Here is a 22,810-nt window from a genome sequence, read left to right as displayed (position 1 = left end):
ACAAGCATATGTCCTGTAATGTTCATGGTGTATTTTTTTTTGAAGATGAGATAAATTAAAGGCTTACTGTCAAAATTCTACTCCTCCAATTCGGCATGAACACTTTGGTTATCCAGTGTACTGTTCGATAAGGTTACGTACTTCAGAGCACCTGAGTGTGGCATAATATTGACTTCACAGCAAAGTCTTATGGACAAAGTGGGTCAGGATATCATATGAGGTTTGACTGTTGTGAGGGCTCAGGAGACCATTTGTGAAATGATCTTCTCTTTCTGGCATTACCTACAGGAGATGTGCTCCTTTATCTGACTTGACAATCAGCTGTTGATTGCTCTTCAGATGAGCAGCGCTGAGTGATGAGAAAACCAATTCAGCTTTTTTGCATTCTCATTCTTGTGGTAACCATTTTCACTATGTTTTCTCTCGCAGTAATGTAAAACCTCACTATGTCTTCAAAGCATAAGATTAATTTCAAAGCAGCCATTGTTGCTCCAGCAGCAGGATGTGTGGGAGCATCGAGCAGGAGGCTGTTGGGAAGGTGAGGAAAAAAGTTTAAAAACTCACCTCAAGCGTCGAGGCCCATCATTGTTGTTCCAGCAGCAGGAAGTGCAACAGCGTCGAGCAGGCGGCTGTTGGAGATGTCATGAGGTTACATAGTTGGGTGATTCTTTTATCCGAAACGCTACTCGGATAGTGTCTCCCACCCATCCTCCTCCTCTAACCAAAAATAAACTTCCGAGCATCGGTTTGTAAGGTGGTATTTTCATTTATGTTTCATTTTTTCAGTGGTCTATTTGGGAATTTAGAATAGTGGGAATGGAGGTCAGGGCAGTTGAATGTTCCTCCTGCAGTATGTGTGAGTTAAGGGTCACCTCTAGTGTCCCTGCCACCTTCATTTGTTGGAAGTGCAGCCAGCTCCATCTCCTCAAGAACCGTGCTAGAGAACTGGAGCTGGATGAACTTCGGATCATTCGGGAAGCGGAGGTGGTTCTTGAGAGGAGTTACAGGGAGGTAGTTACTCCACAGCCATGCGAAGATGTTGATGGGTTACCATCAGGGGTAGGAAAGGGAACCGGCAGGGAGTGCAGGAATCCCCCGTGGTAGTTCCCCTCAACAACAATTTTGGATACTATTGGGAGGGACAACCTACCAAGGGAAGCAATGTGGCACAGGTCTCTAGTACAGAGTCTGTCCTTGTTGCTCAGGGGGGAAGGAAGAAGAGGAGCAGAGCTTTAATCATTGGGGACTCCATAATTAGGGGGACAGATGGGAGGTTTTGTGGGAACGAGAGAGACTCACAATTGGTTTGTTGCCTCCCAAGTGCCAAGGTTCATGATGTCTCTGATCGTGTTTTCTGGATCCTTGAGGGGAAAGGGGAGCAATCCCAAGTCGTGGTCCACATTAGCACCAATGACTAAGGTAGGAAGAAAAGTGGGGATCTAAGGCAGAAATTCAGGGAGATAGGTTGGAAGCTTAGAGCTAAAACAAACAGAGTTGTTATCTCTGGTTTGTTGTCTATGCCGCATGCTAGTGAAACCAGGAGCAGGGAGAGAGTGGAGCTGAACATGTGGTTGCAGGGATTGTGCAGGAGGTGGGATTTTGGATTCTTGGATAATTGGAACACTTTCTGGAGATGGTGGGACATCCACAAACAGGATGGTCTTCATCTGAAACAGAGGAATACCAGTATCTTGTTGGGGGGATGGGGTGGTGGGGGAGGTGATTTGCTAATGCTCTTCAGGGAGGTTTAAACTTATACAGTGGGGGGATGGGAACCTGAATCGTAGCTCCAGTGTACAGGAGGTTGAGGGTAGTGCTCTCATGGATAGATTTACAAGATTGTGAGAGGGCACCAGCAACCAGGATGTTGGATTGAAATGTGTGTACTTTAATGCCAGGAGTATCCGGAATAAGGTGGGTGGACTTGCAGCATGGGTTGGTACCTGGTATTTTGATATTGTGGCCATTTCAGAGACATGGCTAAAGGATAGACAGGCATGATTGTTGCAGATTCCAGGATTTAGATGTTTCAGTAAGAGCAGAGAAGATGATAAAAGAGATAGGGGTGTGGCATTGTGAATAAAGGATAGTATTACAGCAGCTGAGAGAATGTTTGAGGACTCATCCACTGAGGTAGTTTGGGCTGAGGTTAGAAACAGGAAAGGAGAGGTCACCTTGTTGGGAGTTTTCTTTCGACCTCTGAATTGTTTGAGGGATGTAGAGGGAAGGATAACAAAGATGATTCTCGATAGGAGCGAGAGGGTAGTTGTTATGGGGGCTTTAACTTTCCCAATTTTGACTGGGAATACTATAGTTCAAGCAGTTTAGATGGGTCAGTTTTTGTGCAGGAGAGTTTTCTGACACATTATGTAGACAGGCCAACAAGGGACAATGCCCTATTGGATTTGGTAATGGGGAATGAATCCAGCCAGGTGTTAGATTTGGACGTGGGTGTGCACTTTAGTAATAGTGATCATAATTCAGTTATGTTTGCAATAGCAATGGGCAGGTATAGGTATATACCACACGGAAAGAGTTATAAGTGGGGAACAGACAATTATGATGCAGTTAAACAAGATTTAGGATGCACAAGATAGGGAAGGAAACTGCAGGGGATGGACACAATTGAAATGTGGAGCTCATTCAAGGAACAGATCCTGCATGTCCTTGATAAGTATATATCTATCAGGCAGGGAGGTAGTTGTCGTGAGAAGGATCCATGGTTTACAAAATAAGTTGAAGCTCTTGTCAAGAGGAAGAAGAAGCTTATGTGAGGATGAGGTGTGAAAGCTCAGATAGGGGGCCTGAGAGTTATGAGTTAGCCAGAAAAGATCAAAAGAGAGGGCTAAGAAGAGCCATGAGGGGACATGAGAAGTTGTTGGCAGATAGGAAAATCCTAAGACTTTTAATAGGGATTTCAGGAATAAAAGAATGACTAGAGTAAGATTAGGGCCAATCAAAGATTGTAGTGGAAAGATGTGTGTGGGGAAGCGCTTAACAAATACTTTTCATCAATATTTGAATTGGAAAATGGCAATGTTCATGAGAATGCGGAGATTCAGGCTACAAGACAAGGTGAGATTGAGGTTGACAAAGAGTAGGTTTTAGCAATTTGCAAGATCTGAAAATAGAGAGGACCCCTGGGCCAGATAGGATTTATTCTCAGATTATCCTCAGATGCAGTGTCTTTGGCTTTGGTCTTTATATCATCATGTCAACAGGAGTAGTGCCAGAAGACTGCAGGGTAATAAATGTTGTCCCCCTGTTTAAGAAGAGGAGTCAGGACAACCCTGGTAATTATAGGCCAGTGAGCCTTACTTCGGTTATAAGTAAGGTGTTGGAAAAGGTTATAAGAGATAGGATTTATAATCATTTGGAAAGGAATACTTTAATTAGGGATAGTCAACATGGTTTTTTGAAGAGTAGATCATGTCTTACTAACCTTATTGTGTTCTTCGAGAAGGTGACAAAAAGATGGATGAAGGTAAAGTGGTTGATATGGTGTATATGGACTTCAGTAAGGCATTTGATAAGGTGCTAAACAGTAGGCTTTTTCACAAAATATGGGATTTCGGGATTGAAGTTGATTTTATGGTTTGGATCAGAAATTGACTAGCTGAAAGAAGACAGAGGGTGTTAGTTTATGGGAAATGTTCATCCTGGAGCTCAGTTACCAGTGGTGTGTTACAAGGATCTGTTTTTGGGGTCACTGCTGTTTGTCATTTTTATAAATGATCTGGATGTGGGTGTAGAAGGATGGGTTAGTAAATTTGCGGATGACATTGCAGAGTTGTGGATAGTGCCAAAGGATGTTAATGGTTACAGAGGGACATAGATAAGATGCAGAGCTAAGTTGAGAATTGGCAAATTGAGTTTGATGCAGCAAAGTGTGAGTTAGTTCACTTCGGAAGAAATGATAGGAATGCAGAGTACAGGGCTAATGGTAAAATTCTTGGTAGTGTAGATGAACAGAGAGATCTCGGTATCCAGTTGCCTAAATCTCTGAAAGTTGCCACCCAGGTTGATAGGGCTGTTAAGAAGGCATATGGTGTGTTGGCATTTATTGGTAGGGGAATTGAGTTTTGGCGCCATGAGGTCATGCTTCAGCAGTACAAGACACTGGTAAGGCTGTAGCTGGAGTATTGCGTGCAATTCTGGTCACCACATTTTCAGAAGGATTTGGAAGCTTTGGAAAGGGTTCAGAGGAGATTTACTAGGATGTTGCCTGGAATGGAAAGAAGGTCTTATAAGGAAAGGCTGAGGGACCTGAGGCTGTTTTCATTGGAGAGAGGAAGGTTGAGAGGTAACTTAATCGAAATGGATAAGATAATCAGAGGGTTAGATAGGTTGGACAGTGAGAGTCTTTTTCTTCGGAAGGTGAACACAAGGAGACCTAGCTTTAAATTGAGGGGTGATAGATTTAGGACAGATATTAAGGGTAGTTTCTTCACTCAGAGAGTAGTAGTGGCATGGAACGGCCTGCCAGCAACAATAGTAGACTCGCTGATGTTAAGGGCATTTAAATGGGCATTGGACATACATATGGATAATAATGGAACAGTGTAGGTTAGATGGACATCAGATTATTTTGAGGGCTGAAGGGCTTGTTCTGCGCTGTCACATTCTATGTTCTATGCTTTATGTTCCATCTGGATTTACCCATCGCAATAGATGAGTAATGCAACAGTTCCAATGGAACCAAGTAAATTATTAATACCGTGGTTGCCCATGGTGAAAGCAGCATTAAATAGTTGAAAGTAGTTCTCAGTTGACATAAAATGGCTGGGGAAAATTTTGAACTGAAACAGAAGCTTCCATAGTCTGATGTCTGAAGTTCAACTATAAACTAGTGTAACTATCGCCTCATTGAAGGAGTGTAGCCAAGTTAACAAGATTAAAACAACACACAAATGATCTTGTGAATTGCATACAATGGACTCCATTGAAACAGAAACAAATGCAGCAGCTCGTTTCAAGGCAGTTTGATAACGGTACATCCTTGAGATATGATGATGGAATTCTCCAAAACAGGCTGGTCCAAAATCCAGTATTCATAAAGGCATAGAAAGGAAGGGTCTGATCTACATTAGTTAAGACACCCAGGAAATTGTAGCAACATGTCATATTTCAAAACTTGAAGTTTTTAACTAGACAGGCTTTGGGTGATTTAATGCATTCCTGTGAATCTTCAGTTTAATGTAGATAGAAGGAGCCTCTTCCCTATTAGTAACAGAATATTAAACAACTGGTCCAGGAACCAAGTCTGGCATGTGATTAAATAAGATGTATTGTGATGGCCCAATGATAATTCAGAAGAGGTCTAGTAAATATCATGAGATCTTGGGATAACTTAAAGCTGTCTATGGACTGATCACACAGTCAAATGATTAACCTGATTGTAAATGTATGCAGTCATTTAATAATACAATTGGTTTGTAACAGCCAAATGTGGGCTAACAGCCAGTGTATATAATGTGTGTTTTTCCTTTGGTTCAGTCGAGAAGTCCCTGGACTGCCACAGACTTTCTTTAAGGCTTGAAATGGACCTGAATGTGAAGTGATTTATATAGTTATTCCACCCAACAATTCAAAAGTTACATCATTTCTTATCAATTACTGACCGTTAGCATGAATTTGACTTATTCAATCTACTCATGCAATTTTAAAGAAAATAGAGTAACATCAAAACATTAAGAGATGGAATGGGCCATTCAATCGTTCTAGTTTTCTCTCTAATCCCATTAGAATGGCTGATCTGCATCTCAGTGGATAAATATGTGGTGCATATACAAACCTTTGCAGACTGGGATGGGGAGTCCAGAACTAGAGGGCATAGGTTTAGGGTGAGAGAGGAAAAATATAAAAGGGGTCTAAGGGACAACCTTTTTCACATTTAAGGTGGTGTGTATGGAATGAACTTCCAGAGGAAGTGGTGGAGGCTGGTATAATTATAGCATTTAAAAGGCATCTGGATGGGTATATGAATAGGAAGGGTTTCAAGGGATATGGGCTATGTGCTGGCAAATGGGACTAGATTAGGTTAGGATATCTGGTCAGCATGGATGAGTTGGACCAAAGGGTCTATTACCATGCTATTCTTCACTATGATCTATGACGGTACATCGTAAATTTTGTAGATTTTGAAAATGCACCCTTCCTGATCACTTTCATTCATGGGCGGCATGGTGGCACGGTGGTTAGCACTGCTGCCTCACAGCGCCAGAGACCTGGGTTCAATTCCGGCCTCAGGTGAGTCTCTGTGTGGAGTTTGCACATTCTCCCCGTGTCTGCGTGGGTTTCCTTCGGGTGCTCCGGTTTCCTCCCACACTCCAAAGATGTGCAGGTCAGGTGAATTGGCCATGCTAAATTGCCCGTAGTATTAGGTAAGGGGTAGATGTAGGGGTATGGGTGGGTTGCGCTTCGGAGGGTCGGTGTGGACTTGTTGGGCCGAAGGGCCTGTTTCCACACTGTAAGTAATCTAATACCTCTTGAGCCTACTCATGCTGACAGCACAAAGCAGTCATTACTTACAAAGGAAAATTAATTATTAAATCTTCATCTGTTGTTACCTTCTTGAGTTGTTTTATGCATCAAGGCATTGTATATGCATTTGTGAGAATTCCTTTCTTTGACTTATGTTTCAGCAGCATTCATTTCAAAGAAACAAAGGCTTCCATGTATCTACTATCTTTTGGAATGCCCTGAAATATTTTCCAGCCAATGAAATAAATTCACTGTTGTAATATACAAAATATACTGAACATGATCTGAGAATGTGGAGTTAAAAATCACATGACTCCAGGTTAGAGTCCAACAGGTTTAGTTGAAAGTGAAAGCTTTCGGAGCACCATTCCTCCTTCAGGTAGCTAGTGGGACAAACTAGATCTTTAAATAAACCTGTTGGATTATAATCTGGTGTTGTGCTATTTTCAATTTTGCCCACCCCAGTCCAACACCAGTACCTCCACATCATGGGAATATGAAACAGGAGATATCATCACTAGTGCATGCACAGTACTGGTTACGCTTAACAACCAGAGAATCCTCGAGCATGATAAACTTTCAATGCTGATTGATTTTCAGAAGGAAGAGTGGTCAAGTGGCCAGGAGCAGAAATGGCTATGAGATTGGTTAAGAGTGACAATCAAGCATGCTGGGAAACTTGGTTAAGCTAATTTGAGCTCTGACCTAGGATGTGCAGTTGCCAGTGTTGGACTGGGGTGGATAAAGTCAGAAGTGACACGACACCAGGTAACAGTCAAACAGGTTTATTTGGAATCATGTAAGCTTGTGTGATTTCAAATAAACCTGTTGGACTATAACCTGGTGTCACGTAACTTCTGACTAGGTTAAAACAATGACAAGGACACATTGTGACTTGTCTTGTAAGCTGCAACCTTCAGTTTTCTGTGTTGAACAAATAATGGAGATGCAGACATACTGACACCACTGAGAGCGTGGTATGTGATGGTTTGGAACTTGGTATAAACATTTAAAAATTGTTAGAGTAGAGTAGCTTTTATTTGTCATTTCTCCTATATACAACTGACACAGTAAAAATGAGATAGCATTCCTCCAGGACAGAGGGTGCTACATGGACAGCACAAACTACACACTCTTAGGTGGCATACAGTGCATAAGAAGTGCAAAACACGCAAGTTGCAGTGTAGTAGAAGAATGATAAATAATAGACATTTTTTCGAGCAGCAATTCAAAATCATGCAAAGAATTTCAGATGGGAAAGGGTTCAATTGCATTAAGGAGCCTGATGGCTTGGGGGAAGAAACTGTTGCAAAGTCTGGCTGTGAGAGACCGAATGCTCTGGTATCTTCTGTCAGATGGAGGGAGGGAGAAGAGTTTGAGTGAGTCTTCCACAATGCTCTTAGCCTTTTGGATGCAGCATGTGGTGTAAATGTCAGTAATGGAAGGAAGAGAGACCCTGATGATCTTCTCAGCTGTCCTCACTATCTGTTGTAGGGTCTTACAATCCAAGACGGTGCAATTCCCGAACTGGCAGTGATGCAGCAGCGCAAGGTACTCTCAATGAACCCTCTATGGAATGTGGTGATGTTGTTTAGTGGTAAATTCTATTGGCTGGGATAGAACATTGTGATTAGGTTTAGTCAATTCGTTGGCTGATTGCCAGAGAAGTTTCTGAAAGAAATGAGCACACTTTGAGATGAAAGTTACCAGCACAAAGGATTTTGAGTGATCACTCGATACTCATATTTGAGAAGTATGTGCCCTGAAGTCATCCTCAAAAAGACAAAGAATCATGAGGCAAGATCTACAGTGAGCACAAAAGCTGGCCGCTACACTCAAATTGAGATGGTATTGGTTTCAAGTCAAACTTGTCAAGTTAAAGTTTTGTATTAGAGTTAAATGTGAATTAAATTAAAGTGAGACTAAATGAAGTGAGTTTAAGTTAAAGTTGTTAAATGTAGTAAAAAGTAAATGTTGCAACAAACATATATTGTACATTGATATCGAAAGAGCTAAATAATGAAGGTCTTGTTTAGTTAAATTCCAAATTGACACCCTGTCTTTTATCTGTCACACAGGAAAGAACATCTGGGAGGAGGTTGAAGTATTCTCTTGGATAACAGAAGTGTTTGGAAAGGCTGGGAATTCCTGCACGAAGAGGGAGAGAAATGAATAGGAGAGTCACTTCTAGATGGAGATCAAAGAGTACCTTTTGAGCTGTCTGAAAAGGAACCTTTGAACAACTTGCCAATCATTTCAACCAGGAATGGGTTGATGTGTATGACCTAAGAAAACTTAAGGGAAAGAAACAGAAAAAGAGGAATTTCTTTTCATTAAATATTCAGCAGATAAGCACAAAGTGGTATAACCCATAGCATGCCATTTAAATACATTTGCAATGCCATCGAATAGATGTTCAAGAGGCTAAAGATAAAGAAACATGATAACGCTACATTGTTTTTCTTTGCAATGTGGGAGATGTTCTCATTTTAAATCCAACCCTTTACCAAAGAATGGTTAATAAATCAAAATGGCTTATGAAAGCATCGACTTAAAGCAATCCTGTCATAAAATATGATGAGATTTGTTGGATTCATGATATGTCCACCACACTGCTAAGGATATGCAACAGTATTGGAGCACTGAACAAGAATCAATTTTCACCAGAACCAATCCAGCAGATATATTGATTGCAAAGACAAACATCTTACACGTTCAAACAGGTTCAGTGAGATTAAGAACCTCATCAGCAAGTGCACTGTTGTAATGAATGCTAATTGAAGCATGTTACAGAGCCACTTACGATATATGACATTCCAGAAAGACCATGGTTAAAGTTTGCAATAGTCTTCTTCATTCTCACAGGAATTGCTTATTTCATTACCCTTGACTGCTATTCTAAATTCTGGGAGTTAAACTAGCTGTGTTAATGGCTATTAGTGAGATTATAGATTTACTGAAAGCACACCAATCATAACAGCATCTCCCACCTTGTGATGAGCAACAATGGCTCTCAATTCAACAGTGAATATTTCAGGCACATCCAAATGATTGAAGCATTCAATTCCATCCATGTTCTCCACACCACCCCCCATCAATTTGGAAGACTGAGATGGTTGTGACAAATGCCGAAACAATCATAAAGAAATCAAGCAAGTCTAACATGGCAATCTTGAGTGGAGTGATATACCAAATGAAGGATTGGAAAATAGTCCATTCCAAGAACTATTGTCACACCATTTGCAAACCTCTCTTCCAGTATCAAAATAAATTTAATGAAGCCTGATAATTACAGAAGTAAGTTACAAATTAAGGTGAACCAAAAGAAAGCAGAATTTCACTTGGATAAGTGCTGTGCATTGCAGTCTGAGTGCAAACATTCAATGCCCTCAACAAGAGTCAACCCACATAACTTGGGACCAGTGTAGAGTTGCCATCTCAATTGTACAGTGCGATTGCAAACAACCAGCTACACCAAAGCAACTGCAGACTATTGTGGTGGACCGAAGGGCCTATTTCTATGTTGTAGGACTTTATGACATTCCTGATGAAGAGCTGATGCCTGTAAAATATATTTTCCTGCTCCTCCAATGCTGCCTGACCTGCTGTGGTTTTCCAGCCCTACATTATCATCCCTGATCTTCAGCATCTGCAGTCCTCACTTTTTCCTCTATGACATTGTAAGCAGCTGATGAGAAATATTGAGGTTACAACTGACTATAGTGCTGCAAGACCATCAGTCTGAGAAATCATCCGTTTCCCAGCTACAGCTGTGGACTAGCAATAATAGTTAACATGTCAACAGCTTGCAATGGGAATGAAATTCTCCAGCCAAGGATAATCACCCCAGGAATCAGTAGTGTGAGATATTGTGTTATGAGATATTGCGTTATCTTTATTAACTCACTCACCAGTTTGTTAGATTCATTAATACCGGGTTTCCATTCATTTATTCATAACCCTTTACTAACCCATTATTTACTAGAACATTTTTTTTTGTCATTCATTCATAAAAACACAGTCAGTCGTCTCCAAATTTAAGAACATACTTTTCAAACTCATCACTGCATTTCCACACCTCATCAGCCCCTGCTAGAAACACTGTTTAACTCAGCATACTGAACAATACCTTCCTCATCAAGTTTCCATGAAATGTTACCTGTTAAATACTTTTTAAATGGGCCATTATCCCTTTAAGAAACTAACTGACAAAACAGCACTTGCTTGAAGCTGCATGAATGAATGAAACTCATACTGGCAAATAGTAAATAAATCTCACCATACAGCTGCAGTAATCAGTTTAATATCCTTATACATTTATTACGATTTTTAACTTATTTAGAGAAAAAGGCTAACATGTACTAATCTAAAATACAAAAGAACTAACACCTCTAATTATGCAAGCAGACCAGGCAGACATCCCATCAGAAATAGCAGTCAGCAGGTCGCACATTTTTAACCCATCTCCTGGCATCCAGGACAGAAGACCTTCAAACCTTTGTGTACTATAGAGTGGAACTTTAATATATGTGAGAACTGTGTATAAATGGGCTCTTGTAAGTACTGTATTTCGGGATTCTAATGCCACGTTGAACTTGTGATTGCTGAATACAGAGGAATATCGATTATCCGGCATTTGATTATCCAAATATCGGATTATCCGGCAAGATCAAAAGGCCCAGATGTTTGGCTAAACTATGTTATCTGGCATTCGATTATCCATAATTCAATTAACTGAATGAAATACTCCCCACCCGTATCCATCGGATAATCAAGGTTCCTCTGTAAAGAGGCTATTTTCGCCAGTCACTGATTCCGGTCATTATTTCAACACGTTCCCACACTAGATACCAGGTGGACAGTTAATGACAACACACAATGTGCACCATTAGAAGCCCTGCATGATTTAAAGGTTATATATATAATACAATGCAAGAGCAGAGAAGTGGACTTAGGAGAATTAACTCGCAATTTTGTAAATATGTTTGCTTGCTAACTATTGATATAAGGTAAGTCAGGTATCTTGTAGATGCAAATATTATTGCATGCATGTTTTAAACTTTGTTTTTATTTATGAAGAGAGTCATGTTTGCAGAAATCCAATTGTACGTATTGTATCAGCTAGCTTGCCGTAGCCATGTCATCTCTACTTCTACACGCTTTCCCTTTAGTTTGCAGAAGTTATTGAAGATAGTCCTTCAAACAGTCTCTGAATTTTCACTCTGTCTGCTAATTTTATGGCCCAACTGTTCTCCAAATTCCCATTGAACTCTCACCAATTTATGACGCCTCGTCTCCTTTTACTTTCACACAGCTCTTTTATGGTTCCTCTACCCTCCAAACTATCCCTGAACAATCACTGCTTTTATGGCTCTCTGACATATTGGAAATTGATACACAGATGTCCGTGGTTCCTTCGGACCACTATGTCCAATGTCCTAAATTCTTGTACTCGAATCACGGCTTTGTGAAATTTATCCAGACATAGGAATTAGGAATTAGGTGCAGGAGTAGGCAATTCAACTCTTTAAGTTCGCTCTGTCATTTAACATGATTATAGTTGATCTTAATCTGGTCTCAACTCTACTTTCCTGCCTGTTCCCCATTACCTTTTATCAGATTTTTCATCAGAAACATTTCTATTTTCTTCTTGAATCTGTTGATTGATTCTGTCTCCACTGCAGTCTGGGGCAGTGAGTTCCACAGATTCACAGTCCTGTGAGAGAAGAAATTTCCTCATCTGACAAATCTTTGAGCAACTAGACAGACTAACAATGATTAAAATCCTGACAAATTGAGTATTTTGTCATTCATCATGCATTCCACACAAGACAGTATACAGCTCTCCTGTAATAGATCATTTTGATTTGATTTGATTTATTATTGACACATATACCAAAACTTTGAGAAAAAAGTATTATTTTGCATGCTACCTGGGCAAATCATAGCTTACATCAATTTATCAGGGTAATAAAACAGAATGTAGAATATAGTGTTCAGCTACAGAGAGGTGCAATGAAAGATCAACTCTAATATACAACGAAGAGGGTTACCTCAGATTACAACAGGATCTTGATCAGCTGGGCCAATGGGCTGAGAAGTGGCAGACAAAGTTTAATTCAGATAAATGCGAGATGCTGCATTTTGGGAAAGCAAATCTTAGCAGGACTTATACACTTAGGGAGTGTTGCTGATTAAAGAGACCTTGGAGTGCTGGTTCATAGCTCCTTGAAAGTGGAGTCGCAGGTAGAAAGGATAGTGAAGAAGGCGTTTGGTATGCTTTCCTTTATTGGTCAGAGTATTTAATACACGAGTTGGGAGGTCATGTTGTGGTTGTACAGGACATTAGTTAGACCACTGTTGGAATATTGCGTGCAATTCTGGTCTCCTTCCTATCAGAAAGATGTTGTAAAAGTTGAAAGGGTTCAGAAAAGATTTACAAGGATGTTGCCAGGGTTGGAGGATTTGAACTATAGGGAGAGGCTGAACAGGCTGGGCTGTTTTCCCTGGAGCGTCGGAGGCTGAGGTATGACCTTAAAGAGGTTTACAAAATTATTTGGTGCATGGATAGGTAAAATAGACAAAGTCTTTTCCCTGGAGTTGGTGAGTCCAGAACCTGCGGGCATAGTTTAGGGTGAGGGGGAAAAGATATAAAAGAGACCTAAGGGGCAACCTTTTCACTCAGAGGGTGGTATGGGTATGGAATAAACTGCCAGATGAAGTGGTGGAGGCTGGTACAATTGCAACATTTAAGAGGCATTTGGATGGGTATATGAACAGGAAGGGTTTGGGGGATATGGGCCGAGTGCTGGCAGGTGGGACTAGATTGTGTTGGGATATCTGGTCGGCATGGACAGGTTGGACCGAAGGGTCTGTTTCCATGCTGTACATTTCTTTGACTCTATGACTCTATGAGAGATCCATTCATTAGTCTGATAGCAGCTAGAAAGAAGCTGTTCTTGAACATGTTGGTATGTGTTTTCAAACTTTTGTATCTTCTGCCTGATGGAAGAAAGTGGAACAGAGTGTAACCGGGGTGGGAAGGGTGGTTGATTATGTTTGTTGCTTCCATGAGATAGCGAGAACTATAGAAAGTGCCAATGGAAGGAAGACTGGTTTGTGTGATGGACTGGGCTGTGTTCACAACTCTCTGTAATTTCCCGTGGTCATGGGCAGAGCAGTTGCCATACCAAGCTGTGATGTATCCAGATAGGATGTTTTCTATGGTGGGCAGAGTTTGCATTGTTGAGACCACTTCATGAATTATTTGAAATAAATGTTCACCCTTATCATATTGGTGAATCTTACATTGTACCTGACAATTCTGCAGAAAATAAGTTCATATTTTTGAGTGCTTTTCTTCTTTGATTCATGAGCAATTATTCCCGATCTGAGAGGCATATGTGTTAAGTGCTAATGTAACATTTTGGCACAGGGGAGATTACTCATGGTACATTTGATGGTGGAGGGATGCATGTAATCAGGTAGGAGGGTGATAGGAAAGATGCCATGTGGGGTCGAATGGACTCCCTTCTTCAAAAGAACTCAATGCCTGATTGAAGGGGTTGGTATAGAGAAGCACGTCACACTGAGAACCAGCCCTGCCCTTGCTGCCAACTTCCCCTTGATCCCATCTCTTGATCATTTTCTCAGCTATGACCTGGAATCCAGCAAGAATATGAGGCCTCACTCATGTAGATGTCATGCCTCTCCAATGGCTCTGATTTACCGGCAGCTGTCAATTGGTGGAGTTTCTGCACATGGGGTCATTGATGTCCTACAAGGACTTATTGGCTGTTCATCAAAGTTCCTGAGTGGCACTGAATTCCCTAAAAGAGATGAGTGGGGTTCTCCAGTTGGCAGGTGAGACCCATATCATCTCCATGAAATATGGCCCATAGAAAGTCAGTTCAGTTTAGCATCTGGCTTACATTGCTTGAAACCAAATTATACTTATGACATGACCATATTTTTCAGTTCAGCAAGAAATATTAGATGGGTGAGGATTGCAATACTTGCCGCTCATTGCTCTCACATTATCAATAATGAACATTCCTATCTTAATCTTCCTGTCTGAATGCCTGAATACCTTACTACCATTTTATCTTGGTAGGAGCTTAAGTTAAAATACATGCAAAAAAAGGCTTTCAGCTGTTCCACTACATACTTGGGCCAAAATGAAAGCTGAGAATTAGCAAATTCTTAAACAAAAACAGAAGTTGCTGAAAAGACTCAGCAGCTCTGGCAGTATCTGTGAAGAGAAATCAAAGTTAACGTTTTGAGTCCAGTGACCCTTCCTCAGAAAGCTGTTTTTGTCTTTGATTTATAGCATCAGTAGTTCGTTTGGTTTTTAATTAGCAAAACCTTACTCTGTCATCCTTTGTTCTAGCTTCCTACTTAACAATTATTTAACTGAAATGAAACATCAATTCTCTTAGCATTGTTGATGTTGATTAGATGGCCAAGGCTCCTGATGGAAAGTGGAAGAGTAGATCTTTCCTGAGGTCAATAAGAGAATGTGTTCTACATGGACAATCAGAAAGAAAAGATCTCACAAAGGTCCTGCTGATGTTAAATTACAACAGTACCTTTGGAGATATGGTTGCGCCTATGTCTTTATCTGCAAATCTTAATGTGCAATCATAGCAGGTCAGCAGTGACTCTGCAATTATATTCATTTGTCAATGTAATAGCATTCTCATAAGATGGGGAATCTTTTGAATAGGTGTGAGGCATAAAAGATAGGGGCAAGAGTGATTGTCCATGTAAAGTACATTCTCCTAATGATCTCATGAAAGATCTACCCTTCCACTTTCCATTAAGAAGCCCTAGCCATCTGGTCAGCATCAATGATGGCAAGAGTATTGATGTTTCAATTCAGTGAAATACTTGTTGGGTATTACATAGATCGAGCTCTGTTTTTACACATCTCAGAGTCAAAAGAAATGCATTATGTCTGCTAGTATTTAAATTATTTTATGTTACAGCTTTTTGTTTGTAATTGAGCAGAAATGTTATTCTAAATGTGATTGGGGTAGTGGTGATGTTGTGGGTACAAGAGTATGCTCAGAAACTGAATAGGTTCAAAAGACTTTTGAGATTTACCAGAATGTTGCCTGGTATGGAGGGGAGGTCTTATGAGGACAGGCTGTAGGACTTGAGGCTGTTTTCGTTGGAGAGGTTAAGAGGTTACTTAATAGAGACATACAAGATGATCAGAGGATTAGATAGGGTGGACAGTGAGAACTGTTTTCTTTGGATGGTGATGGCTAGCATGAGGAGACAAAGCTTTAAACTGAGGGGTGAGATATATAAAAGACATATGTGGGTTCTTTACTCAGAGAGTAGTAAGGGTGTGGAATGTCCTGCCTGCAACAGTAGTGGATTCATCAATATTAAGGGTATTTAAATGGGTCATTGGATAAACATATGGATGATAATGGCATAGTATAGGTTAGATGGGCTTCAGATTAGTTTCACAGGCCGGTGCAACATTGAGGGTTAACATTGTGCTGTAATTTTCTATGTTCTAGGACCTTTGACAATTTTACTGTTTCAAAGTTGCTACGCAGAGGCAAATGATATTATTGGAGTGATCAAATTTGATATGATGAGTGTTTCATTGTTTGATAGAAAATGACAGCATTCCTATAAGATAGTGATAGAGAATGTTTTGAATAAGTGTGAGGCATAAATGATAGGGGCAAGAGTGGTTTCCACAGCCATTGATAGTTCTTTAAATATTTGCTGCTGTTCCAGGTAACCTGTACTCAATAGATGGAGCTCTCAAGTGTGATTTAGTATTTTATGGACAAGGTGGAAAATTTTCCTGCTCAATATTAACAGGATTGACGTAATCCTATTCAGTCCTCACTAGGATTATCATGATTTAAGACCTCAACCCATCCTTGCCCCAGTGATTAAGTAGCCTCAACTAAACAATGCGCTTATTAGTATCATAGTTTGCTCTGAGCTCACAAGAAATCTGACAAGAGGTAGGGCTTATAAGCAATTAAGCTTTAAATTGCAAACATTAATCTTAGTTTATTTGGTGATAGGAGACATCTTGTATCACTGAAGGTGAAGACTACTTGCTGAGATCATTTCTCCCCATCCAATTCCTTCCTCTGCAAACAGCTTGTTCCTCCATTTGCATTATCTTTCTCATGTCTAAGACATGGTCTCAAATAGAACAGCTACCAAAACATTTAACTAACCTCACTGCTGAGCTCTGAAACTTCAAATTCCGAGATGCTACTCTTATTCCTGATCATTTTGAATCGGTTTTCATTAAGTGTGTACTTTTTCTAACTTGCTTTGTGCTAACGTTATCATTGAATTAATAGCCTAAATCTGCTAAATGGCTGCCAGAAGCCTTAAATCTGTTTCCCAGTCTAGATTTCTAGTTTTCCCTTTTACTAAAGGATGCATTCTGTTGTTGGTGTTGATAATTGGCCTCTTTTCATGAATTCTTGGTTCAGAATTACTTCATTAGCTATTAACAAGTTCTTCCTTCTCTAACTGCTTTTTTCTTTTCACTATTTCTATTCTCTATTACTGACTGTAAGGGATGTTTATTTGCTTATCGTTGATTTGATGGGTTCTGTGCAGGAGTTTTCTGTTCATTGATTAATGAAAAAACTCAGTGGACAAGGTTCCTTCACAAACATCTGCACCCTCAGCATAGATAGAACCCACCACATCAGTGCAAAAGGTAAGGCTGAAGCATTCACAGCAATCTTTAGTCAGAAGGTCAAATTAGACACTTCCAGTGGTCCCCAGTGTTACAGATATTAGCCTTCAACCAATTTGATTCACTCCATGGCATCCTTGAAGACAGTGGAGGCCATGAGTATTGGAACAATTCCTGATGAAGGGCCTATGCCTGAAACATTGATTCTCCTGCTCCTCAGATGCTGCCTGACCTGCTGTGCCTTTCCAGTGCTACACTCTCGACTCTGATCTCCAGCAGCTGCAGTCCTCACTTTCTCCTGGAAACATTCCGGCAATAGTAGCTGCACTCATAGCCAAGCTGTTCCAGTACAGTTACAATACTGGCATCGACCTGACTATGTGGAAAATTGCCCAAGTATATCCTGTCCACAAAAAGCAGGACAAATCCCAAATGGTTAATTACCATTCAATCAGTTTACTCTTGATAATCAGTAAAGGAAGGTGTCATCAACAATGCTACCAAATCATATTTGCGGAGCAATAGCCTGCTCACTTATTCTGAGAATGAGTTCTGCAACGGACACTCAGCTCCTGACTTCATTACAACCTTAAATTCAAAAATGAACAAAAAGTTGAATTCCAGAGGTTAGGTGAGAGTAACTGCCATTGAGTCATACAGCACGGAGACAGGCCCTTTGACCAAAACTGGTCCACGCTGACCAAAATGTCCATTCACGCTAACTCCATTTTCCTGCACTTGGTCCATATGCTTTCAATCCTTTCCTATTCACTTATTTGTCCAAATGCCTTTAAATGTCCCATCCACTTCCGCTCGCAGCTCATTTCATATGCGTACCACCCTCTGTGTAAAAACGTTGCCCCTCGGGTTCCCTTTTATTCTTTCCCCTCTAACTTTAAATGGATGCCCTTTAGTCCTTGATTACTCAACCCTGAGAGAATGATTGCGTGTATGTACCTATCCATTCCTCTCATGAGCTTATACATCTCTATAAGGTCCCCCTTCAGGCTCCCACACTCTAAAGAGAAAAATCCTAGCTCGTCGAACTTCTCTCTATACCTCAGACCATTGGTTCCTGGCAACATTCTTGTAAATTTCTTTTGATCTCTTTCCCGTTTAATAACATCCTTCCCATAATAAGGTGACTAAAACTGAACACAATACTCCAAGTGCGGCTTCACTAATGTCCTGTACAACTGCAACATAACTTCCCAACTTCTATACTCAATGCCCTGACTGAGCTAAAAGCCTTCTTCCCTGCCCTGTCTATCTGTGACTCCACTTTCAGAGAACTGTGAACCTGAATTTCAAGATCCCTCTGCTCCACTGAACACCTTACCATTCACCATGAAACTCCTTCCTTGATTTGACTTTCCAAAATGCAACATCTCACACTTATCTATATTTAAACTCAATTTGCCATTTATCGACCCACTTCCCCAGCTGAACAAGTTCCTGTTGCAACTTCTGATCACCTTCCTCACTGTCCTCACTGCCTTTGACATCAACACTCTATTTAACTGGGCACAGCATCAAGGAGCCATAGTAAAACTGGAGTCAATGGGAATCAGGAGAAAACTTTCCACTGGTTGGAGTTATAGCTGGCACACAGGAAGACTGGTGTGTTTGTTGAAGGTCAGTCATCTCAGCTTTAGGACATTTCTACAGGAGTTCCTTAGGGTCGTAGCCTAGTCCCATCTATTTTCATTTGCTTCATCAAAGACCTTCCCTCTATCATAAACTCAGGGTAGCATACGTGACTTGAGTCTTGTAGCTGGAGTTATAATGCACATGTGGCATGTAATGTATCAGTGCATTTATGAACGTGCAATGAAGAGTCACCATGCCACACATATAGCCTCAGAAGGTTTTCTTATTGATGTCCCTCCCACTCTTGATTATTCCTGAGGGCTGCTCATGATTGGCAGTGATTGACTTGTTGCCCAGCTGTGCTTTAAATATGGTACTAGCAGTAGAAATCCCTGAAGGGCCCAGCAGTAATAGGTACTTCTGTTGTTGGCGAGTGCAGAAGAGAACCAGCTCAGAACCATAGAGGCCTAGAGCATATAAAATGAAGTGAGCCTTGGAATTTGAGTGAGTTATCTCACCAAAGCTTACAGAGAGAAACCCTCCATGAAATCCCTCAAAATTGACACAATTGATTATTGATAAAATTTCACCCTGTATTTTTCAGAACCAGAAGCAATGAAGAAAGTGTAGTACTGGAAAAGCACAGTAGATCAGGCAGTATCCAAGGAGCAGAATAATCAACATTTCGGGCAAAAGCCCTTCATCAGGAATGAGGTTTGTGGGTCTGGGCTGAGAGATAAATGGGTGGGGGAATAGGATTGGGGGAAGGTAGCTGGGAAAGCGATAGGTGAATGACTGTGAGGGAGAAGGTGATAGGTCGGGGGGCAGCGATGAACAAGTCTGGAGGGCGGTGCTGAGTTGGAGGCTTGTGACTGGGATAATGTGGAGGGAGAGGAATTGAGGAAACTGTTGAAATCCACATTTATCCCATGTGGTTGCAGGGTCCCAAGGTGGAATATGAGGTGTTCCTCCTCCAGGCATCAGGTGGGAATGGTTTGAAGGTGGAGGAAGCCCAGGACCTGTCTGTCCTTGATGGAGTGAGAGGGGGAGCTGAAGTGTTCAGCCACGGGGGTGTTTGGAGTTGGTGAGTGTGGGTTTCCCAGAGATGTTCTTCGAAACGATCTGCAAGAAAGTGTCCTATCTCCACGATGTAGAGGAGACCACACTGGGTGCAATGAATGCAGTAGATGACATTGATATACATTGAGGTAAAAACAATGATTGCAGATGCTGGAAAGCAAATACTGGATTAGTGGTGCTGGAAGAGCACAGCAGTTCAGGCAGCATCCAATCCATTGGTATACATTGCAGATCGTTTCAAAGAACATCTCTGGGACACCCATATTCACCAACCCCATCACCCATGACTGAACACTTAAACTCCCCCGCCCATTCCATCAAGGACATGCAAATACTGGATCTCCTCCACCACCAAACCGTTACCACCCAACACCGGGAGGAGGAACGCCTCCTTGGGACCCTGCAACTACTTGGGATTAATGTGGATTTCAACAGCTTCTTCATTTCCCCTCCCCCAACATTATCCCAGTTCCAAGTCTCCAACTTGGCACCACCCTCCAGATCCCCTGTCCATCACTGTCCCCTCTGACCTATCACCTTCTCCCACACTTTCATCCACCAATCATTTTCTCAGCTACCTCCCCCCAATCCCACCCTCCTCCCATTTATCTCTCAGCCCCAACAACAAGCCTCATTCCTGATGAGGGGCTTATGTTCCTCAGATGCTGCCTGACCTGCTGTGCTTTTCCAGCACCCCACTCTCGACTCTGATGCCAGCATTTGCAGTCCTCACTTTGTTCTAGAAGCAATGAAGTCAATCAAGTCAGTTTCAATGGACTAAATGAACTTTTCATGCTCTTATAAATAGTTTTGAAAGGTGTTATTTTAATTGGTCACATTTATAATTCTGATCATTCCAGAAAAAAAATTACAAAAACTACTCATGATCTTACCACAAACATAATGGGATTTAATGCTAACTGTGTCCAAAGTAAAGATAACACAAATCGATTGATCTAAGAGGCATGGTGATATTTACTTCAATGATTAAATCTGGAATTGAAGTTAGTGTCATGAGACCATCACCAATGATCATAAAGACTTATCTGGTTCAATAATGCCCTATAGGGAAGGACGTCCGCTACCTTTACCTGAACTGACTGCATGTGTCTCATTGTGTCCAGTAATGCAGTTGAAGTTTAACTGCCTCTGAAATGGCCTTTCAATACAAAGGCAATCGGGTTAGCAGCACTTGGAGGAAACACTGTACTGAAAAGAAATTTTAAAAAGGCAATCAGGAAAGAACAATAAATACTGTCCTTGCTAATGATTCCCGTAAAGAAACTGTAAGAATATGGCAGCAGGGTAGGTGAATTGTTTAAAGATGACAGACAGTAGATTAAGATTATCTTTTTTAGGCTGACTGTAAGTAAATAGTGATATTATCATCACTAACGGATTTGGATATAGGTCATCGGCATAATGTCAATAATAAAAAACATACAGTTCACATTTTCTCAAATATCAAAGGAGGAAATGGACATTTTATTATTGGAGGTTGTATAGATGTTGAGTGAAATATACTGTAGTGAAATGTGAGATGCTGTCAGCACAGTGGCCTGTGGCATGTGGGCAATCATGGATGCACCTGTGTCCTGTACAAACCCAGATCTGCAGCAAGTGTTACCAGATACCAAAGCATCAGCTCTGAGTTCTTCAGCAATACAAATAACTACTTCAATTCCTGATTTAGAGAGTTGGGCACATGGAGTTTTGGAACATAGAGGTAGCATGGAATTGGGGGATTACCAACCAGTCTAAGAAATCCAGGTGTGTAATACAAGACTCCCCCGAGATGATCTTACTGGTTAGTGACTCTTTCCGATAAGCAAGGAGGGGCTGCCACCCTTGTCTCCAGATTTTGGGAAAATAAAACCCTAAAAGATCTGACAGAAAACAGGTTATGGTTAATATTAAAATACTTATTAAATTGCCTGCAAAAAATTGAAAAATGTTGCGCAGTTTTGAGCCCCATATCTCAGAAAGGATATATATGTCGTGGAGCATGTTCAGAGGAGGATCACGAGAATGGTCCTGAGAATGAAAAGCTTAACATATGAGGACTCTGAGTTTATACTCGATGGAAATTAGAAGGATGAAGGGGATTCTAATTGAAACATATAGAACACTGAATGGCCTGGACAGAGTAGATTTTGGGAAGATGTTTCCATTGGTAGGAGAGAGTAGGACCAGAGGGCATAGTCTTGGAGTAAAGGGAAGACCTTTAAGAATGGAGATACTTCTTCAGCCAGAGAATGGTGAATCTATGGAATTCATTGCTACAGAAGGCTGTGGAGGCCAGGTCATTGAATATATTTAAGACTGAGATAAATAGGTCCTTGAGTATCAAAGGGTTTCTGGGAGAATGCAGGAGAATGGGCCTGAGAAACATATCAGCCATGACTGAATTATGGAGCAGACTTGATAGTCTGAATGGCCGAATTCCTACTCCCATGTCTTATCATCCTATAAATGCACACATCACTTCCTGATAGAAAATAAGCTTATGTGACCATTTATGACATTATTTTTAAAAAAAATTCTCAGTGAAAAATAATCATTGCATTAAAATTCCTTCACCTTATCTCCCATGAAAACAAGCAGTTTATTCTAAGTACTATGCCAACTTCGATGGTTTGACAGCTATTTGACATGTTCGAAGTTCCAATGAGTTTATGTACATTGGAGAGACATTTTTACCCATGTTAACCTTGCCAAAGGCTGTTATATACTTGCCTGGCCGCCTGACTCTCCTAACAGCAGCTGAAATGCCTTCCCGAGCTGCAAGGTATTCTGGTGCTCCATCCACAGGGGAAACTAAACTCTGAGAATTGACAGCTGGTTATCCAAACTAAATGAATTGAAGCCATCCCTGCTCTGCCTGGGGCTGCTCTAAGCATTTTGGATCACTGATAACACAGGCACCAACGTGGAATTGAAATTGAGATATCTAAACACCTAAAT

The sequence above is a fragment of the Chiloscyllium punctatum genome, chromosome 5, assembly GCF_047496795.1.
Source record: "Chiloscyllium punctatum isolate Juve2018m chromosome 5, sChiPun1.3, whole genome shotgun sequence".
NCBI classification, from domain to species: domain Eukaryota; kingdom Metazoa; phylum Chordata; class Chondrichthyes; order Orectolobiformes; family Hemiscylliidae; genus Chiloscyllium; species Chiloscyllium punctatum.
Note: the sequence above shows the minus strand (reverse complement) of the source record.